The following is a 20,484-nucleotide window of genomic DNA, read 5'->3' as shown; positions in this document are numbered from 1 at the left end:
TCGCCTCCAGGCTTAAGTTTTAGCTCTTGGAACATACGCCTTTCTCCCGTCATGTGACGCGAGCATCCACTGTCCAGATACCATGATTGGTGTTTCAGTGGAGCTATCAAGGATATCTGCAACATAGATAATCTTGTCCTTAGGTACCAACTTTCTGGGTCCTTTCTTGTTAGTTACCCCAGAGGTTCTGATCACCTTGGGTGTCTCAACATGATAATGTAAAGGAATTTTTGCATGATATTTAGACATGGAGAAAGATCCATTTTTAAGAGGGGCTTTAGCAACTTTAGCAGGTAAAAGATCAGGCAATATGGTACCAGAGGGATCAAAGCATTCATACAAAGATTTAGCTTTAGACACAGAGGGCTCATTTCTAATTGGTTTAGAATAGCCAATGCCATGCATTCCATTTCTGCTTACGCCATAGATCATTGAAGCCATTAAACTTCTATCTATGCTTTTAGCCGGGAATCTTTGAAAAGACTTTTCATACTTAGATTCATTTCTACAATCAGAGCCAACACAAGCAACTATTTCTTCTAACTTAGCAATCTGGTTCTTAAGCACAGAGTTAGAATTGATCAAAGCATGATTATCATTTTTCAACTCAGAAATAATTTTCTCATGTTCAGAAGGAGTTTTAGAAACAGCAGATAAGTTCTTTTTCAGCTTCTTATTCTTAGACAATAAAGAGTTATACTTATCCATGATATCTGACAAAGCGTGTTTCAGTTCAGAGGTTGAGAAAGAAGCGAATACCTCATTTTCATCGTCTGATTTGGAATCTCCTTCTGATTCTGAGTCAGAGTCAACAACATCCTTTGACTCTGCTCCTTTGTCTTTGACAATAGCCATGAGTCCTTGGACTTCACCATCAGAGTCAACATCCTCTGACTCTGATTCATCAAATGTCACCATCAGACTCTTCTTCGTCTTGAAGTGCTTCTTTGGCTTCTTGTCCTTCTTCAATTTTGGACAGTCACTTTTGTAGTGCCCAGATTCTTTGCACTCAAAGCATGTGACTTCCTTAATTGATGACTTCTTCTGGCCTGAGGATTCAGACTTTCCTTTTGCCTTTCCAGAGCCTTTGTACTTGCTCTGCCTGTGCTTCCAGATGCGGTTGAGTCTCTTGGAGATCAGAGTCAGCTCATCTTCATCAAAATCTTCTGATGCTTCTTCAGATTCTTCTGCTTCAGCTTGGAGAGCCTTTGACTTCTCAGCCTTAGCCTTTTCAGATTTGGATTTCAGGGCTATAGACTTTTTCCTCAGATCTTGCATCTCGGAACGCTTCAGCTCATGGCACTTCAGAATACTAATGAGTTCCTCTAAACTCATATTCTCAATATCTCTTGTGAGCTCTATTGATGTCACTAAAGGCATCCAGCTTTCAGGAAGACACCTGATGACCCTTATGACATGATCTTTTGTTGTGTAGCTCTTGTTGAGAGGTCTTATGCCAGCTACAAGCAACTGAAATCTGGAGAACATTTCTTCAATGGACTCATTTGGCTCCATGATGAAGGATTCATATTTTTGGATCAAAGACAGTGCCTTTGATTCTTTGACTTTCTTGTTTCCTTCATGAGACATCTTCAGAGATTCAAAAATGCCTTTTGCAAACTCACGATCTGTAATCTTCTGGTACTCTTCATAGGAAATAGCACTTAGAAGAATTGCTCTTGCTTTGTGATGTTGTGAGTACAGCTTCTTTTGATCTGCAGTCATCTCTGACCTTGGGATCTTCTTGCCATCTGCATCGACTGGACGCTCATAGCCATCCACAATAATATCCCAGAGATCTGCATCGAAACCCAGAAAGAAACTTTCCAGTCTATCTTTCCAATATTCGAACCTTTGACCGTCGAACATGGGAGGCTTTGCATTGTAACCATCTCTTTGAGTTTCACTGGTGGTGGCAGCCATTGTTTTTCACACCGGCCCGGATCACTGAACACTGTTAGGTGTGGTAATCAGAACTTGCGCTCTGATACCAATTGAAGGTATGAAAAACGGTAGAAAGGGGGGGTTTGAATAACGTTTTCAAAATAAAGCTTCCACCTTAAAGATTTTGACAAATCTTTCGAGACCTTAAGTGCTAAAGATAAGAGATAGAAAAGCACACAAGGATTTTATCCTGGTTCACTTGATAAATCACTCAAGCTAATCCAGTCCACCCGTTAAGGTGATTTCTTCCTTCTTAGAATGAAGGCAATCCACTAATCAGGTAAGAGTTACAACTCCACTTGAAACCTACAAGTGACTAACAATTACACTGACTTAGCTCACACTAAGATTCACTCTCTTAGTCTTCTCTAGGATCCGATCAACCTTGATCTCCTAAAGGAACTAAACAAACTGTTTATCAAAGGAATGTTTACAAGAGATTTGCTTCTGAAAAGCTAATAGTAAACACAATGAATTTCAGATGAAAGAATGCTTGAAGGTTTTTGAATGTAGCTTGTGCTTATATAAATTCTTCCAACCGCATCTTTCAGACTTCAGCCACTATTTATACTCCAAGGATTAGGGTTTGAACGCTGCATGGAAATGCTACCGTTGGAGGGCAGTTCTGGAAATTCCAGCTTCTGCTGTGGCTGAGAGCGTTAGGTAGGTCGTCAGGATGGTACAGTTGCTTTTGTACTTGGATAGTGACTTGACCTTTAAACCTAGGAGACTTCTGATCAGGGGAATGCTTCATGTTGGAACTTGTGAAGCCGGTTGATCAGAGTCAGAGGGAAAGCACAGATCCTCTGACCGTTGTATCTTCTGATTCTGAACTCAGAGGGAAGTACAAGGTCTTCAGAGTTTCTTGCTTCTGGACATCAGAGATTCCACTATTCAGCTTCTGTATCTTCAGAGTCTTCTACACCATCAGAACATCTGAACCTTCAGTGTTTCTTGGTTATCAGAACTTCTGGATCTTCAGAGCTTCTAGTGACTGAGTCCACATCAGAGTTTGTGTAGCTTCAGAACTTCTGAAGCATTTCCACTGTTCATATTGAACATGGTCAATGCAAAAGTGTTGCTTGGGTCACTCTTTATACACAGTGCTTCTGATTTGTGTGAGATTGAGTAGAGGTCAGAGCCTGTAAATAGCACACTCAGAAAAACACGTTAGAGTACCATAATTGTTCATATCAAAAGGTTAACTTGTAATCATCAAAACATAGAGTTGTACTACTAGATCAAAACTTGATCTTACATCACCAACCCTAGCGACCCTCATGATGACGCTTGGGGGAGCGGGAAAGACCCCTCCAATCTGCTCACACCACGTCAAAAAGGAAAACTGCGAAAGCGCGTGGGGAAGAAGGAAAGCTAAGCGGCACGACGTGTGCCCTACATTTTCAGTCGCATTAATTACGCCTGCGCCACGTCTTTTCACATTTCTTTCACTACTTCCCGCCGATTGGAACTCGACTCCTCCATGCCACCCCCGGCACTCCAGGTCCTAACCGGCCACTACTCAACTCGCACCACATCGTTCGCAGGCTTGGCTAACGCGCCAACTCGTCCAAGGAGGCACAAGCTCGCTCGGCTAAAGTGCCAACTCGTCCAAGGAGGCACGAACTCGCTCGGCTAAAGCGCCAACTCGTCCAAAAAGGCACGAACTCACTCGTCTAAAGCACCAACTCGTCCAAGGAGGCACCAACTCGACGATAGGGGTGAGCATCGGGTGGGTCGGTTCGGGTGAACAGTGTCGGGTTTAAACGGGTGAAAATCTCCATTTTTTTGAACCGATTTCGACCGTTGTCATCATCGGTTTCGTCGGGTTCGGGTGGCAAGGGTTATCGGGCGGTTCGGGTGGGTTGGGGCGGGTGGTTAACCAGAAAAAAAAATGCAAAGGAGTCGGCGATGGAGATTTGCTGGTAAGGGCGTAACGCGACAGATGGAGAGGAGCGGCAGCAGCTCAAAGAAGCTGGCCTCTTGAATCTGAAATTGAAGCAAATTGGAACGGCGATGGACGATTGAATGATGATGGAGATGAACAGCCAAGAAAGCATGGCGCGGTGGCATGGTGGGGATTGGGGCGGAGGTGGCCTGTTAAATGTTAATCTGGAACGGTGATGGAAGATTGTGAGGAGAGAAAGGGAAATGGAGCTTCGATTTGTTGGGGGTTGAGGAAAATGGTGGATGAAACTTGAGAGTAGGTGGCGGCCGCAACACATGCTGAGGAAGAAGGTTAAAGATGAATCTAGGGTTTTCAGAATTAGGGTTAATAAATAATAATAATTCTTTATAGCTTTTTTTTTTGCATTTTAGCTGAGATCAGGTATTTATTCTTTATTGGGCTGGGGTGATTTATGTCTGGGTCATGATTGTTGGGCCTCAATCAAACAAAAAATGAACACATAGTAAAGTTCTGATCAAATAAAAAAAAAACAAAACAACACTTCGGGTTGGGCCGGGTTCCGAGGGATTTTATTTTCCCACCCGGACCCGACCGGGTAAACCCGCGTGGACTCATCTTCTCCCACCCGCGGGTCTTGTCACCCGACCCGGTCCGCCCGTATTCTGTTTTTTTGACTCGGTTTTTTTCAGGCCGGGTCGAATTTGGCCTGTTGCTCAGCCCTAGTCGACGAGGACGGGTTTCCGGTGTTGTCTGGTTCGACAATAATTCTTGTCCCGCTTGAAATTCGTATTCACCTGGGACAGATGTTGTACACGATGTTGCACCAACGTGTACGACAACAATACACAACAATCAGAGTTAAATGTTTTTCGTTAACAACTAAACAGAAACATAAATAAAAGAACACAAGGGATTGTTAACCCAGTTCGGTGAACATCACCTACGTCTGGAGGATACCAATCCAGGAGTCAATTCACTATCAAATAATATCTCTCAGGTCTCATGAAAGTCCCTCCTATACCTAAGTACTCCCCCTTAGTATAGAGCCTCTTTTATGTCTACCACTATTACACAAGTGAATCTAGCTTAGCCTTTCTTCTCTAAGCTATGAGAAAACTTTCTCTAACCCCTAATGACCACTGCCACAGCGATCAAGACTTGTTTATCAATAAACAAGGTTGATGAGATTACAACTCAACTAAACAAATCAACTCAGTACTTTGATGAACACGAAAGCACTAAGTTGGTACAAAACTCACAAGAAGGACTCACACAATAAACCCTAGGGATGAAAACAACACGCTCAAAATCCTTGCGCAGCTAGGGTTACAAAACTTGAATAAATAGACATCCAGCGTAGAGACTTGGGTCTTGGATGGGCTTGATGTCTTGAGTCCATAACACATCTTCTGGAAAACGAATCTTCAGGGAATCATATCTTTCCAGAATCAAATCTGAACCAATTAAAAAAACATAACATATCTTTTATTTCAAACTTGGTTCATACGCTAACAACTTGTAACAACCTCAAGGTTAGCACACGCGATCATAACTGAATCCTTAAGCTTCAACAAAACGCACAGCTTCACTTAAGTCTTCTTGAACGCCAAACAACAATCAAACGTAACACAGAACCTTCAGCGTTTGATTGCACAATCTAGCAGAGACCACATGTTGCATCATCTGGTCGCACAATAATGTGTTGAGACAAAATGCAGCCAATTCACACATCACAAACACAGGAACAACAATCTCCCCCTTTGGCAAATTTTGGCTAAAACACATTCAAGGGGTCTTCAATAAATTAGCTTTTCAGAAACGGAGTTCTTCACCATAAGAGGCTTCAATGCACATACACATTTACAACATAGCACAGCGGAAAAGAGATTATCACTTTGCAGCACAAGCTTCTACATGGGGCTACCAGGAAATTAGCTAATTTAAACAATCAACATTGTAGATCTTCATACAGAATCTTCTTTAAGGTCTTCACAAAACACAAATAACTAATTCTCCCCCTTATTAGCACAATTTGACAAAGAGTGCAAGTGAGATCATAAAGCAAAGTCTTGATAAGGGGACAACCATATTGAATTGAACAGAAGACAGAAAATTCTAAAAATCACTGGATGTTGAGACATCTGGTTCATCACCTGTATCATAAACATCTCCTTCTTGTTCATCAGCAGCATCAGTGTTGTCATCAACTTTGCCTTTTCCCATAGTCAATTGCTTGATGAAGCGATCAACATTCCTCTTCCTTATAGTGCAGCTTGTGATAGTCTCTTGAAGAGTGTTGGAGACCTCCATTAACTCAGCAAGAACTGTCTCAGTTGGCTTGGAAGAACTTGCACCAGCATTATGAGACTTTGCAGTCATGCCAGCAACATCAGGAACATGAGTCCCAATCAGCAACCTGTTGTCAATAGTCAAAGGACTAGCCTTCACACTAGGTGACTCATCAGCAGAGAGGATATCAGGATGTTGACTCAAAATAATCTTAGAGATCATACAAGGAAAACCAATAGGAAGCTTCAAGGCATAGGAATCAACATGCCTCATTGTTTGATCAAAAACAAAAGTTCCAAAATCAATATGGGCATGAGTGCCAATCCGATATATCAGCTTTGCAAGCACAGAGGATGCATTAGAAGCATGCTTGGTGGGTGCCCAATTTGCAGCCCCAATGCGATTCAAAATGCATACTTCACACTTATATAAGCAGATGATAACAAACCTTTAGAGGGTCAGTGCGTGACTTGACCAGCAGTGATTTCAGCAGCAATCTTATCCAATGAGATCTCCTCACCAACAACATCAGTAGAGCTTCTGACCAAGTAACTATTGACAACCAAAGGAGAAAAATGAATGCATTTACCTCTGACAAAGACTTTGTGAAACTCTGGACTTCCAGAGATATTGCATTCCACAGAGATGTTGACAATGAATTCCTTCACCAGTTTGTCAAAACATCTTCCTAAACCAACCATTGTCTTCATCAACCCAACTTCTTCAAGTAACTCCATCACATCTTGGCAAGCAAGAACCTCAGCAGCCAACTCCCTTTCCTGAGCAATCCTACGCTTGTAAACATACTTCCACTTACCAACACGTTCTTCAAAGTGAAAGGTGACATTATCCATAGGAGCAGCAGGTACATTCTTTGGAATTCTTTTTCCAGCTCTTCTTTTCTTTGCAGATGGAACAATGTCAGGAACATTTGGTTCCACATCAGACTCTTCAGCATCTACATCAGCAGACAACTTCCTCTTTACACTCTTCTTCACAGGGGAGTCATCAATAACAATGACAGTCTTCTTTTTCTGCTTCTTACCAGAACCAGAAACAGCTTTCTTGTGAGAGGCAGAAGATCACGTGATATATTTTCTTGCTACCTGTTGAGTCTTCTTCCTTTCCAGCTTCTTGGTAACATATGAACCCACAACATTTGCAAGTAATTCATCTGATTCAGTTTCTTCATGCACTTCTTCCACAATCACTGCCTCTTCAGCAACAGGAGGAGTGACCATAGGGTCAGCCATTCTTTCTGACGAACCCACAGGAGTTTCCCTTTGAGGAGACTCTGGAACCACAGTGGGTTCCTTCACAGAACTGATATGCGTTTCATCAACAGGAAGAGGAACTTCCTCAGGTTGAGAACCACTTACATGTTCCTCAGCATTCGTGGATTGAGGATCAGGAATAGCAGTTTCTGGTGACGCGACATGAGGTTCCCCATCTGCATGTTGAGTGAATTTGATAGGGGTTTCAAGTACCTCAGCGATGATGCTAGCCACGAATACTTCCTCATTGATTAGGGTTGTGGGATTCTCTTCTGCTTCAGGAGTCACAGCAACATTGGGGAAAGATTCTTCAACAACAGGAGTCTTCTTTCTCTTGGAATAGGTGATTTTGGTGCGCTTCTTCTTCTTCTTGCTTCCGGTTGCAAGATTTGCATGTTGCGATGATGCACCATCACCGCGGTTCTTGACAGAAACAGAGGTTTTGCAAGATTGCGTGACCCTAGGGGATTTGGGTTTCTCAGATTTCAACCCCATTACCTTCACGCCATGAGCATTGGTCTCTGGTGTGATCATCTTAAAAAACTGTTGAGAGAACTTGAAATTTGCAAGAACTTGAGCAAGAAAACAGAGGTTTCTGAGAAAATCAAAAACAGTTAAGAGAATTATAGCAGTTGATACTCCACTAAGAAACAATAGCGTATTTATAGGGAAAAGGTGGGAGAAGGAAGTTATTTTCCTTGATTGCGCGTGCCTCAATAATGACTAGATAGCCGTTGGCACACAAATATCCCTTTAATTGCTATGCTTCCTCAAATAGACAGATTCCAAGTAACCCTCTTAATTTCTCAAACTGAATTGCATCAAGAGCTTTTGTGAAAATATCTGCCAACTGCTTCTCTGTAGATATATGTTATAACTTCACAATTTGATCTTCAACTAATTCTCTGATGAAGTGATGACGAATATCTATGTGTTTAGTTCTGTTGTGCTGTATATGATTTTTTGAAGTATTGATAGCACTCATATTGTCACAGAACAATGTCATGACATCTTGTTCGATATTGTACTCCTTGAGCATTTGCTTCATCCAAATTAGCTGAGTACAACTACTTCCAGCTTCTATATATTCTGCCTCAGCAGTGGAGAGAGATATGCAATTTTGCTTCTTACTAAACCAGGATATAAGATTGTTTCCAAGAAAGAAGCATCCTCCTGAAGTACTTTTTCTATCATCAGCACTTCCAGCCCAATCAGCATCACAATAACCAACTAGCATAGAGTCAGTGTGATGAGAGTATAGAATACCATAGTCACTAGTTCCATTGATGTACTTGATGATTCTTTTCACTTGAATCAAGTGACTTGTCTTAGGTTCTGATTGATACCTAGCACATACTCCAACAGCAAATGTGATATCAGGCATGCTTGCAGTTAGATACAAAAGACTTCCAATCATGCTTCTATAGAGACATTGATCTACACTAATTCCTTTCTCATCTTTAGTGAGCTTGATGAGAGTAGCAGCAGGTGTTCTCTTGTGTCCAGCCTTTTCAAGACCAAATTTCTTGACAATACTCTTTGCATACTTGCTTTGGGATATGAATAGAGTATTTTCCATCTGTTTAACTTGCAAACCAAGAAAGTAGGTCAGTTCTCCAACAAGACTCATTTCAAACTCAGACTTCATCTGTTCAACAAATTGATCCACCATCTGGTTCGACATTCCACCAAAAACTATGTCATCTACATAAATTTGAGCCACCATTAGATCATTTCCATTCTTCTTCACAAAGAGAGTATTGTCAATTCCTCCTTTGTGATAACCATTGTTGATCAGGAACTCAGTCAATCTTTCATACCAAGCTCTTGGAGCTTGTTTCAACCCATAGAGAGCCTTCTTGAGGCTGTAGACATGATCAGGATAGCTAGGATCCATAAAGCCTTTGGGTTGTTCTACATAGACTTCCTCATTTAAGTATCCATTTAAAAAAGGCACTTTTCACATCCATCTGGAATAGTCTGAATTTCAACAAGCATGCTACTCCAAGTAATAACCTGATGGATTCTAAACGCGCAACAGGAGCGAAGGTTTCATCAAAATCAATACCTTCAATTTGAGAGTAACCTTGAGCTACCAGTCTTGATTTATTTCTAGTTACTGTGCCACTTTCATCAGACTTATTTCTGAAGATCCATTTGGTTCCTACTACATTCACATTTTCAGGTCTAGAGACAAGCTCCTACACTTCATTCCTTCTGAATTGCCCCAGTTCTTCTTGCATAGATTGAATCCAGAATTCATCCGTGAGAGCTTCTTTTACATTCTTTGGTTCTAGTTTGGAAATGAAACAAGAATCAGAAATGAGTTCCCTTGATCTGGTTACTACACCTTCATCAAGTCTTCCTATAACATTTTCAATTGGGTGTATCTTTTGAATTCTGGTAGAAGGCCCTTTTGAAATAGTAGCAGGTTCTTCAGTGTTGTTAACTGATTCCTTGGGCGATACAATGTCCGGCACATCTGGAGTGACATCTGCAGTGGTACTTGGAGTGTCTACTGTGTCATCTTCAATTTCCTCTCTCTTGATAGGAGTGTCATCAACAATTACATTTGCAGATTCCATCATGATCTTTGTACGATTGTTGAAGACTCTGTAAGCTCTGTTGTTCAATGAGTAACCCAAGAAGATCCCTTCTTCACTCTTACGGTCCATCTTTCTTCTATATTCACGATCTGCCAATATATAGCACTTACTGCCAAATACATGAAAATATTTTACAGTGGGTTTCTTACCTTTCCATAACTCATAAAGAGTAAAAGTGCTTCCATTGCAAATGGTGACACGATTGTGAATGTAGCAAGAAGTGCTCATAGCCTCACCCCAAAAATGATATGGTAGACTTTTGGCATGTAACATGACTCTGGCTGATTCCCGTAAGGTTCTGTTCTTCCTTTCAACCACCCCATTTTGCTGTGGAGTAATAGGAGCAGAGAATTCATGTTTGATTCCTTCTGCAGCACAAAATTCAAGGAATTGTCCATTTTCAAATTCTTTACCATGATCACTTCTGATTTTTATGATGTCATTTCCTTTTTCTCTTTGAACACGAAGACAGAGATCTTTGAACACTTCAAAAGTTTCAGATTTTTCTCTAATGAAGTTAACCCATGTGAACCTTGAAAAGTCATCAACGCAAACAAAAACATACTTCTTTCCTCCTAAACTTTCAACCTGCATAGATCCCATCAGGTCCATATGAAGTAGGTCAAGAGCTTTGGAAGTTGTCAGATGTTGAATCGGATGGTGCGATATGCGAACTTGTTTTCCAATTTGGCATTCTCCACAAACTTTTCCTTCCTGAATCTTGAGTTTGGGCATCCCTCTAATTGCATCTTCAGTAATTATCTTCTTCATACTTTTCAGATTCAGATGACCTAGTTTTTTATGTCACAATTTAACTTCATCTTCTTTAGTTACAAGACATCTTGACACTAGAGATTTTTTCTGATCTGTCCACATATAGCAATTGTCCTTTGATCTTTCTCCTCTCATAACCACATCCCAGTTTTTATTTTTGACCACACACTCTGAGTCACAGAATACCACTTTCGGACCTTAATCACACAGTTGACTAATACTAATTAAGGTTAGCAGTCAATCCTTCCACTAATAACACCTTTTCAAGTTTTGGAGATCCTGAATCAGCAAGCTTACCAACCCCTTTGATTCTCCATTTTGCTCCATCTCCAAAAGTGACAAAGCTTTTAGAGTGTGGTTCCATGTCTTCAAGATAGCTTTTCACACATGTCATATGCTTGGAACACCCACTATCAAAGTACCAATCTTCCCTTGATGATGCACGAAGAGATGTGTATGCAATGAGTGCTTTAGCATCAACTCTTGGCTTCCACTTGCTCTTAACTGAAGTATACTTCTTCTTGGCATTTGGTTGAGCTTGGAATTGCGGATACCAATTGAAATTCGTATTCACCTGGGACAGATGTTGTACACGATGTTGCACCAACGTGTACGACAACAATACACAACAATCAGAGTTAAATGTTTTTCGTTAACAACTAAACATAAACATAAATAAAAGAACACAAGGGATTGTTAACCCAGTTCGGTGAACATCACCTATGTCTGGAGGATACCAATCCAGGAGTCAATTCACTATCAAAAAATAGCTCTCAGGTCTCATGAAAGTCCCTCCTATACCTAAGTACTCCCCCTTAGTATAGAGCCTCTTTTATGTCTAGCACTATTACACAAGTGAATCTAGCTTAGCCCTTCTCCTCAAAGCTATGAGAAAACTTTCTCTAACCCCTAATGACCACTGCCACAGCGATCAAGACTTGTTTATCAATAAACAAGGTTGATGAGATTACAACTCAACTAAACAAATTAACTCAGTACTTTGATGAACACGAAAGCACTAAGTTGGTACAAAACTCACAAGAAGGACTCACACAATAAACCCTAGGGATGAAAACAACACGCTCAAAATCCTTGCGCAGCTAGGGTTACAAAACTTGAATAAATAGACATCCAGCGTAGAGACTTGGGTCTTGGATGGGCTTGATGTCTTGAGTCCATAACACATCTTCTGGAAAACGAATCTTCAGGGAATCATATCTTTCCAGAATCAAATCTGAACCAATTAAAAAAACATAACATATCTCTTATTTCAAACTTGGTTCATACGCTAACAACTTGTAACAACCTCAAGGTTAGCACACGCGATCATAACTGAATCCTTAAGCTTTAACAAAACGCACAGCTTCACTTAAGTCTTCTTGAACGCACAAACAACAATCAAACGTAACACAGAACCTTCAGCGTTTGATTGCACAATCTAGCAGAGACCACATGTTGCATCATCTGGTCACACAATAATGTGTTGAGACAAAATGCAGCCAATTCACACATCACAAACACAGGAACAACACCGCTGAACCAGCGGTCCAGAACTGGGGGACTACTGTTCCGGGAACTCGGGTTAGCACCAATAACCTTCCACGGAAGCGACACCTGGTAACCCCTCCACGGGGATACCACCCTTAAGCTCACGCTCCACTAAGACAATGGATCAGAGCTGGGGGACTACTGTTCTGGGAAGCCCTGAGTACGGACGACCAGGACAAGAACCGGGACGGATACCACCTGGGGGCAACCACCCAGGACGGTGGTTAGATCCTGGACGATCACCGAGAAGGGACGAGCACCCACCTGGGGCTTCCTTTCCAGGGCAATGATTTGGACCGATTACCTTCTAGGACGATCACCACCGGTGAGACAACAACGGGTCGGTTACGCTCCGGGACGACCACGCCCATTTCCGCGCCTCCTCCGGAGCAGGCGGCCAGGCTCACCTCATAGTACAGAACTACAGCTGGCCCCCACTGCGTAGGAGTTGACCTAGGCCAACCACCCTACGGAACTAGGTTGGTTGTGTGCATATCCCGAGGTACCCTGAATCGTTAGATCGCTGCTTTGCGGCAGGAGAAGCAGAGAATCCAACGGCCCAGGGCGTACCAAGCAGTGACGGATCCAGGAAGTTTAAGTCGTGGGGGCAATATACACATAAAATTTATAGTACTGAAATTATAATATATTACTATTCAACATCTCAATAAACATCATATTTGTTCTCTACGATTTTTCATATTTTGGAAACATTGCACAATTTTTTCATTCTCCACACTATCAAATATTTCCCTTTCTATATAAGTAACTAAGCAATCATTCAACCATTCATCTCCCATACGATTTCGCATCCGATTCTTGATAATATGCATAGCAGAGAAAGCTCTTTCAACTGTTGCAGTTGCAACTGGTAGTATTAAAGCCAACTCCAATAGCAAATATACCAATGGATATACAAAATGCTTCTTGGTCTCCACAAGTTTTGTAGCAAGATCACTAATTCCACCCAATTCTGAAAATGCACTGTCAGAGCATATATCGATGAAATAATTTTGAAGTTGGCTATCAAGTGTCAAAAGCTCAATACGAGAAAAGTCTAAAGGATAGAATTGAGCCAAGCGAATCAAATTTTCCTTATCAAATGCAACAAATGAATCTCTTGGACTCAAGCAAGCTACACAAAGAAGCAACTCAGTATTCGCTTCTGTAAAACGGTTGTTCAACTCCTGAATTTGTCGATCAATCACTTGATAAAATAATTCAACTTGAAAATGATGCAAATTAGACACCTTCTCCATTTTGCGCCTTGATCTTCCTTGTTTTTGAAAGATATCCATCATATTAGGAATGACAACATTGTGCTTTTCACAAAATACCGAAACTTCATTGAGCAAAGAATGCCAACCATCATCTCTCATAACTTGCAACCTATGCTTTGAGACCGTAACCAATTTCATAGCATTTACAATATCTTGATCACATCTTTGTAATGCTTGAGATAACTCATTAGTAATCCCCAAAATATGTTGCATCAAGTGCAAGACAAAAACAAATTCAAAAGATTGCATAGAAATCAACAAACCACTTGCTTCTCCTTTTTGGTCCAAACTTGTGCCATCATCCTCAACAATTTCAAGAACATCAATCATTGAAGAGAACAAAGTAACTATATTAAGTAATGTACCATAATGTGAGCCCCATCTTGTATCCCCGGCCTTCTTGATAGTAATTTCTTGATTCAAGTCACGTCCACTTGAGATTTCTCCCTTTTGCAATGCTTCTTTCACCTTTGTAGCTTATTTGTCACGAAGAATATCTCGACGCTTACACGAAGCTCCAACATTAGACAAATTAGCAACCATACTAAAAAAAAATGCAATTTCAACATGCTTTTTTGCTACGGTAACAAGAGCCAATTGGAGTTGGTGAGCAAAGCAATGAATATAGAATGCACATCTATTCTCTTTCAATATCAAACTTTTGAGCCCATTAAATTCACCTTGCAAATTACTTGCTCCATCATATCCTTGTCCACGTAATCTTGACAAGCTTAACCCATATTTTTCAAACAATGAATCTAAAGCCAATTTCAATGATGAAGCATTAGTGTTGGAAACATGAACAAGACCAAGAATACGCTCTATAACTTGTCCTTTCTTATTCACATAACGCAAAGCCACAACCATTTGTTCCTTAACTGAGATCTCTCGAGACTCATCAACCAAAATAGCAAATAAATTATCTCCCAAATCATCAAGTATAGCTCTAGTAGTCTCATTAGCAGCGGCTCTAACAATATCTTTTTGTATACTAGGAGCTATTAGTTTGAGATTTTTAGGAGCATTCTTCAAAACTTGAGCAATAGTATCATTGTGTTTGGAAAGAAAATCTAGAAGCTCAAGAAAATTTCCCTTATTACTTGAAGACACCGACTCATCATTACCACGAAAAGCTAACCTTGGCGCAGTAAAAACCGAATGCAATCAATTACAACTGTCAAATGAATTTGGTAGTCTTCCTTAATTTGATGAGACTGTTTACACAAAGCAACATCAATGTGCTGTGCTTGTTTCATTAGAGCTTCACAATTTTTCCAAGCTTGATAGTGAGGACTATTTATGCCTCCAACATGATTTTGAAACCTATCACTCTTTTTCCAATTTGTAAAACCTTCGGTTATAAATGTATTCCCACTACCTTTATGTTCTTCAACATCAGATCTCATAAGATAACAACACAAACAAAATGCCCGCATCTTCTTTTTGACTATATTCTAACCAATTGCCATATTTTAAATATCAATCGGGGTTGAACCTACGAAGTGCACTTCCAAATTGTCTTTGTGGAAAACTAATCTCTTTTGGTTGACAAGGACCCTTTTGTAGATAATATCTCCTAATTTCATCTCTATCACGTGGGTGATAACATGAAATTCTTGGCCTTATACCAGGATCATTAGGAAGTTGTTCTGAATCAAAATCCAAAAATCTTTTCTTTGTGGATGGACCCGAAGTTTTTTCAAGAGCTTGAGATTGAGAAGACAATTGCTCCGAATCCGATGTTGATTTTCTTTTGTAAAATTTTTCCATTGATAGAGCCTAGAGTTAAGCCAACATAAACATAATTAAAACCACTTCTCCTAAAATGGCACAACCACTTTTCCTCAAGTAAAGGTGAAATTGTTTATATTATTTAATGGGTATGTGCTACTTGTTTCATTCTATTATCCAATAGGCAATAGGGGTTGCACTAATCTAAATAGAAAAGAAACAAAAAGTAGAAATGAAATCATATCATAGTTGGACAAATTTAAGCTTTTAGTGGCATGAGAAGTAATATTGTGTAGCTATGGGTGCATTTATTTTTTATGGTGGGGGCATTTAAATATAATATTAATAAATATGGTATAGTATGTAAGTTTTTTCAAAACTCACATGGGGTCATTTGCCCCACCCTTACTCCAACCAAATTCGTCACTGGAACCAAGTATGAGCCATGCATGACGTTGCATGGCTCCAACCCTAGCTTCACTACGTGTATATAAGGGGGGATCCTCCCCCTTGCTAAGGTAACTTACTCTCTTCACTTAACCTACTTTACCATTCATACCTTTACTTACTTCAGCATCGGAGTCCCTTGTAGGAGCCCCTCCCAGGATCGTCCAGCTTGAAGGCTCACCACCTCCCCTGCTTCCCTCCGCAACCCCACGCCCACGGGGTAGCTTGGTCCTCCAGATCAGTTTGTTTTCTTCAAAGATATGAGTTGAAGAAAAAGATGGGTTGTTGATGAAGATTTAGATGAATGATGAAGATGATATTCTAGGGGTTATGATAAAAGAAGATTAAGGATAAATGTTTGATTAAGAAAATATATTTTTAGAATGTTTTTTATTAAACACCTTGAAACCTGCTATAATGGGTTAAAAGCACATTGTGCAACCTTGCACATGCTTGTGCATAATAGTTTTTTCCGCAAACAAAAGTAAAATTATTGAAAATTGCAGCCTTGCACTACTTGGGCCTTGGGTTTTATAGAGGGTCGTTGTTTCGCAAGCATCACATAATATTATACTAACATACTTGCAATGGCAATTTAAAACTGTTTTATTGGGCTTCGGCCCACCACATTATAAAAAAACTGCTTTGAATTGAATTACAACTTGTTTTTCACATTCTTTGCTGCCTTGTCATTGATCCTGAAACCAGTCTAAATTTAGCTCTGAAATCAAGGGCTTTCTGATTTAAATTACACTACAGAATTACTTTACGATAGAGAAATAAATAACTTAACTTTTACTTCCTTTATTATTTTGTGACCATTTCAGAAGATTACGTTTTGGTGGAATTTGATGCTTCAAAAAAATTGGCTTTCATCTTCCCATTTATGTTACACTAGTACTTTTGACCCGTGCGATGCACGGGGATATTCATATTTATTATCACGTAAAATTTGTGTTATTTTTATTAAAGGATAATTTATGAATTAAAAGAAAAAATTAATTTTAGATAAAGAAAAACAAAAATATAAAAGTTTTTTTTCTCCCAGGATGAATATGCATACATGAATTATTGAAATAAAATAAGAAGAATTAAATTAACTCAATGAGTGTCGATCCCAGTTGTAATTGTTTAAAACTCTAGTTTAAGAGAACGAACCTCAGGAGTGACACTCTTGGAGAGACATTTTCTCTTCACCACATCCTAGTCGAAATTGCGATATCAATTTAATACACCAAATAAAAGTATTAAATTAAAATAGAACTTTTCTCTGAATTATTCTAATAATAATGTTCAATTACATAACATGTTTTTAATTTTCTCCATGTAGCATATTTTCCTTCCTATGGTATATTATAATTTATACACTCATATATTTAATCATTAAATATGTATTATTTTAAGATATATTTTACCCATAAAATTATTTAAATAACTGTAAATAAGAGTAAAAAGATAAAGAATCCTGGAAGATTATTTGTATTGTTAAAAAATAATTATTTTGAAATTATTTGAAAAAAATTAAGAATCCAGACTAATAAAAAAATACTAAAATTTTATTAGGGTATACTTTTCGTTTTTCCAACGATGCAAAAAAAAAGTATATTTTTTCTTCAACCATCAAGTTAATTTAACCACTCTTTATAATTAACCACAAACTAACTTACCATCTATCCAACTAATTAACGACTTACAAAAAATGATATAATTTATCGTTAAGCTCTCAAGGTATAATAAAATCTCCCTTTCAATTTATAAAAAAAAAAACCACTCTTAAATGAGGTTCATTCATCATGAATAACCCAATTAATATTGAATATAAGGGCATACATTGCAATGGTGGCTAGACAAACTAAGAAAGCTCAAACTTTCTGATGCAATAGCATGATGTTCATAGCATACCCTTAAATTAGGTATAGCGAGCAACACTTGGAACCATATCAAGATAGTTGAAGAAACAAATAAAGTCATTTACGACACTATTGTTGTCCTACTTCTTATAATCTTCCTTTTCTTCTTCCTCTTCCTTCTCTTTCCCCCTTTTCATCGTCTTCAATAGGAGTTGTACCACCTGGCTTAGGCCTTTCCCTTACCCACTTCTGTCATCATAAACTGAAGCAAAGCTTTATTAGTAGCATACAGTGCAAAAACACAAAAAATGCCATGAGTTATTCCAAGTTTCTTTTTAGTTCATGTCTCACGCAATGAACAACAACAACAGAGGACACTCCCGCTGAATCATAAACAACAACAACAAAACATGCCCTGAATATTTCACATTTACACCAAAATAGAACATAAACCCATGCACTCCCTCCCCTATTTTAACTAAAAACCAACACATAATGGCAGAGAGAGATTAATTTCCCGGTGAAGAGGAGGCGGAAGAGGCGAGCAGCAGCTTTGCAGAGGAGGCAGACGCGGTGTAAATTCGATGAACCGGACCAATTTGACCCTTAATGCATCATCAATCTATCTTACAATCTCACCTCTTTTGGGGGCTGGAATCAGCAAGAAAATTTTATATGAGTGAAGTGAATCCTCACTTAGTTTCCAATAGTACCTAAATTTAATACTGGTTGTGGTAATTCTATCATTATAGAAAGTAGGTACACATTGATAAAACTCACTAAACAAAATACTCTAAAAAGTATAAAAAGCAAGGGAAATAATTTAAAAAGTGCAACAAAGAAAACACTCACTCACCATCATCCATATCTTAGTTGCTTCACCCCAAGCATGCAAACTCTCCTCATAATCTTGCATACTTGCTATGGGAACTGTAGCAATAGTCTAATCTCAAATCAACAGTAATTAACACGCGACAGTGAAAGCCAAGATCCTCATAAACGATTATAACAGGAAATCAAGCTCAAGCTCAAATTTTTTCTACTTTCATCACTCAGGATTGACAAAAAAATAAAAAGGCCCCTCTTTTCAATCACATCTGAATATTAAGAGGTTCAAAAAACTGAAAAGAGTAATAATGCTACTTTACCAAAGGAAAAATTGTGTCCTTTATAAGAATGGGGAAAACTTGAGTCACAATATGGTTAAAGTTGTATTAATGCTCCATACATGAATGTTACTCTGAGCCATTTAAAAGCCAACCAAGCACCTTTCTTACTATCTGCTACGTCAGCCACCAATCTCTTTCCCATGAAATTCATAACCAATACATAACACCTCAATTAAAAATACTAAATAGGCATAAAGCTAATGAATAGTGGTTACATAAAAGATAATGATGACCCTTAAACACACTTAATGCTCCTTAATGCATAATAATTCATGACCATTCATTTTTGTAACTGTGAAACATTTATTGTCTAATTAAAAGTGATTTAATTTCTAACCGTAACTTCCATTTAAGTCGTTAAATATAATGTTCAAAACAGAAGCCTGATTAATATCAATAAAAAATTTAAAGGAAAAGAGAAAAAAAATTGATTTTCTTTATTCTTTAAGATATACACCCTCCGGTCACATATATAAGCAAAAAAGACATCTTAGGTTCATTCATTTAATGAATGTATCTAACCATTAATAATGACTAGATACATTCATTAAATGAATGAACCTAAAATGTCATTTTTGCTTATATATGTGACCGGAGGGTGTATGTATTATGAGCCTCTACAACACTGGAAGCATCCAAAGCATTCTTAGGGTCCAATGACATCCAAGTATAACCATGATTTGCGGTAGTCATCCTCATCTGGGAACTTTGAGCACCAAGTTGTATAAAATTGATTCATAGTTTAGAAAAAAAAATCTCAATATAAGTAAATAAATAAGATTTCAACTCAAGATACCATTAAATGTTTCTTTATCTGAAGCTCAAAAACAACCAATTTATACAGATACCTTAAGCCAATGGGACAAAAAACTATTGACTAATAACATCATTGCAACTGGCAGACCTATAAAGTTCTAGTAAAAAGGAAAAATTGCATAATATGGATCTGAAACTAATCACATGAATAAGTATGTTACCTAAATCTCATTTCTTTAACTAGGATCTTGGGACAAAATTGTTGGAACCCCCCATCCCTCCTCGGCATCAGAAATAGCTTCTCTGCCTCCATGATGCTGACAATCAAACAATGATAGTCATGATCTTGCATTGTCATGGGCATCTTTTTTCCAAGGTGTTCAACCATTAATTTCTAACTATTAGATACAGACAATTCCATATATATGACAATTTGGAGCTCAGGGGTCCCCAGTCCTTGTATCTTGTAACTGTCAAACATTTTGAAGGCAAGTTCAAATTTAAAGTGAGAAGAATTCATTCTTACTGAATGCACAACTTTACATATAAAACAAAGGCCATTTCAAAAAAGTCTAACCAAACCCCAAGCTAATGCATAATATTTAATCACAACAACTAACAACTGTAAAAGGAAAAACAAACCTACTTCAGTTGAATCCTCACATGTCTCAAAACTTCCTTCCACTTTTAAATTTGAATCCAGTGGTTCAGCCTCAATATGATTAACATTCGTTGGAACCTACTCTTGCTGCTCATCTTGCAACCCTGCCTACATGTAAGCAGACAGTTCATATCAACTGGATTAAGGTAAATAAGCATGTTATACAGAGGTAAAAAATCTTGGCATACTTTTTCTCCATGCCCTATCCCTATAAATCATAGCTGTAACTCTTCTTATGCAGTTCCC

General features: G+C 38.8%; 1 pseudogene; it reads right to left on the bottom strand.

The window, feature by feature from the left end:
* Positions 1 to 13,018: 13,018 nt before the first annotated feature.
* Positions 13,019 to 15,394, bottom strand: LOC130744892 (uncharacterized; annotated as a pseudogene).
* Between the last annotated feature and the right edge of the window lie 5,090 nt (positions 15,395 to 20,484).

The sequence above is a fragment of the Lotus japonicus genome, chromosome 3 (genome assembly GCF_012489685.1).
Source record: "Lotus japonicus ecotype B-129 chromosome 3, LjGifu_v1.2".
Lineage (NCBI taxonomy): Eukaryota > Viridiplantae > Streptophyta > Magnoliopsida > Fabales > Fabaceae > Lotus > Lotus japonicus.
The sequence above is the reverse complement of the archived record's forward strand: the minus strand, read 5'-3'. Positions and strand labels throughout refer to the sequence as shown.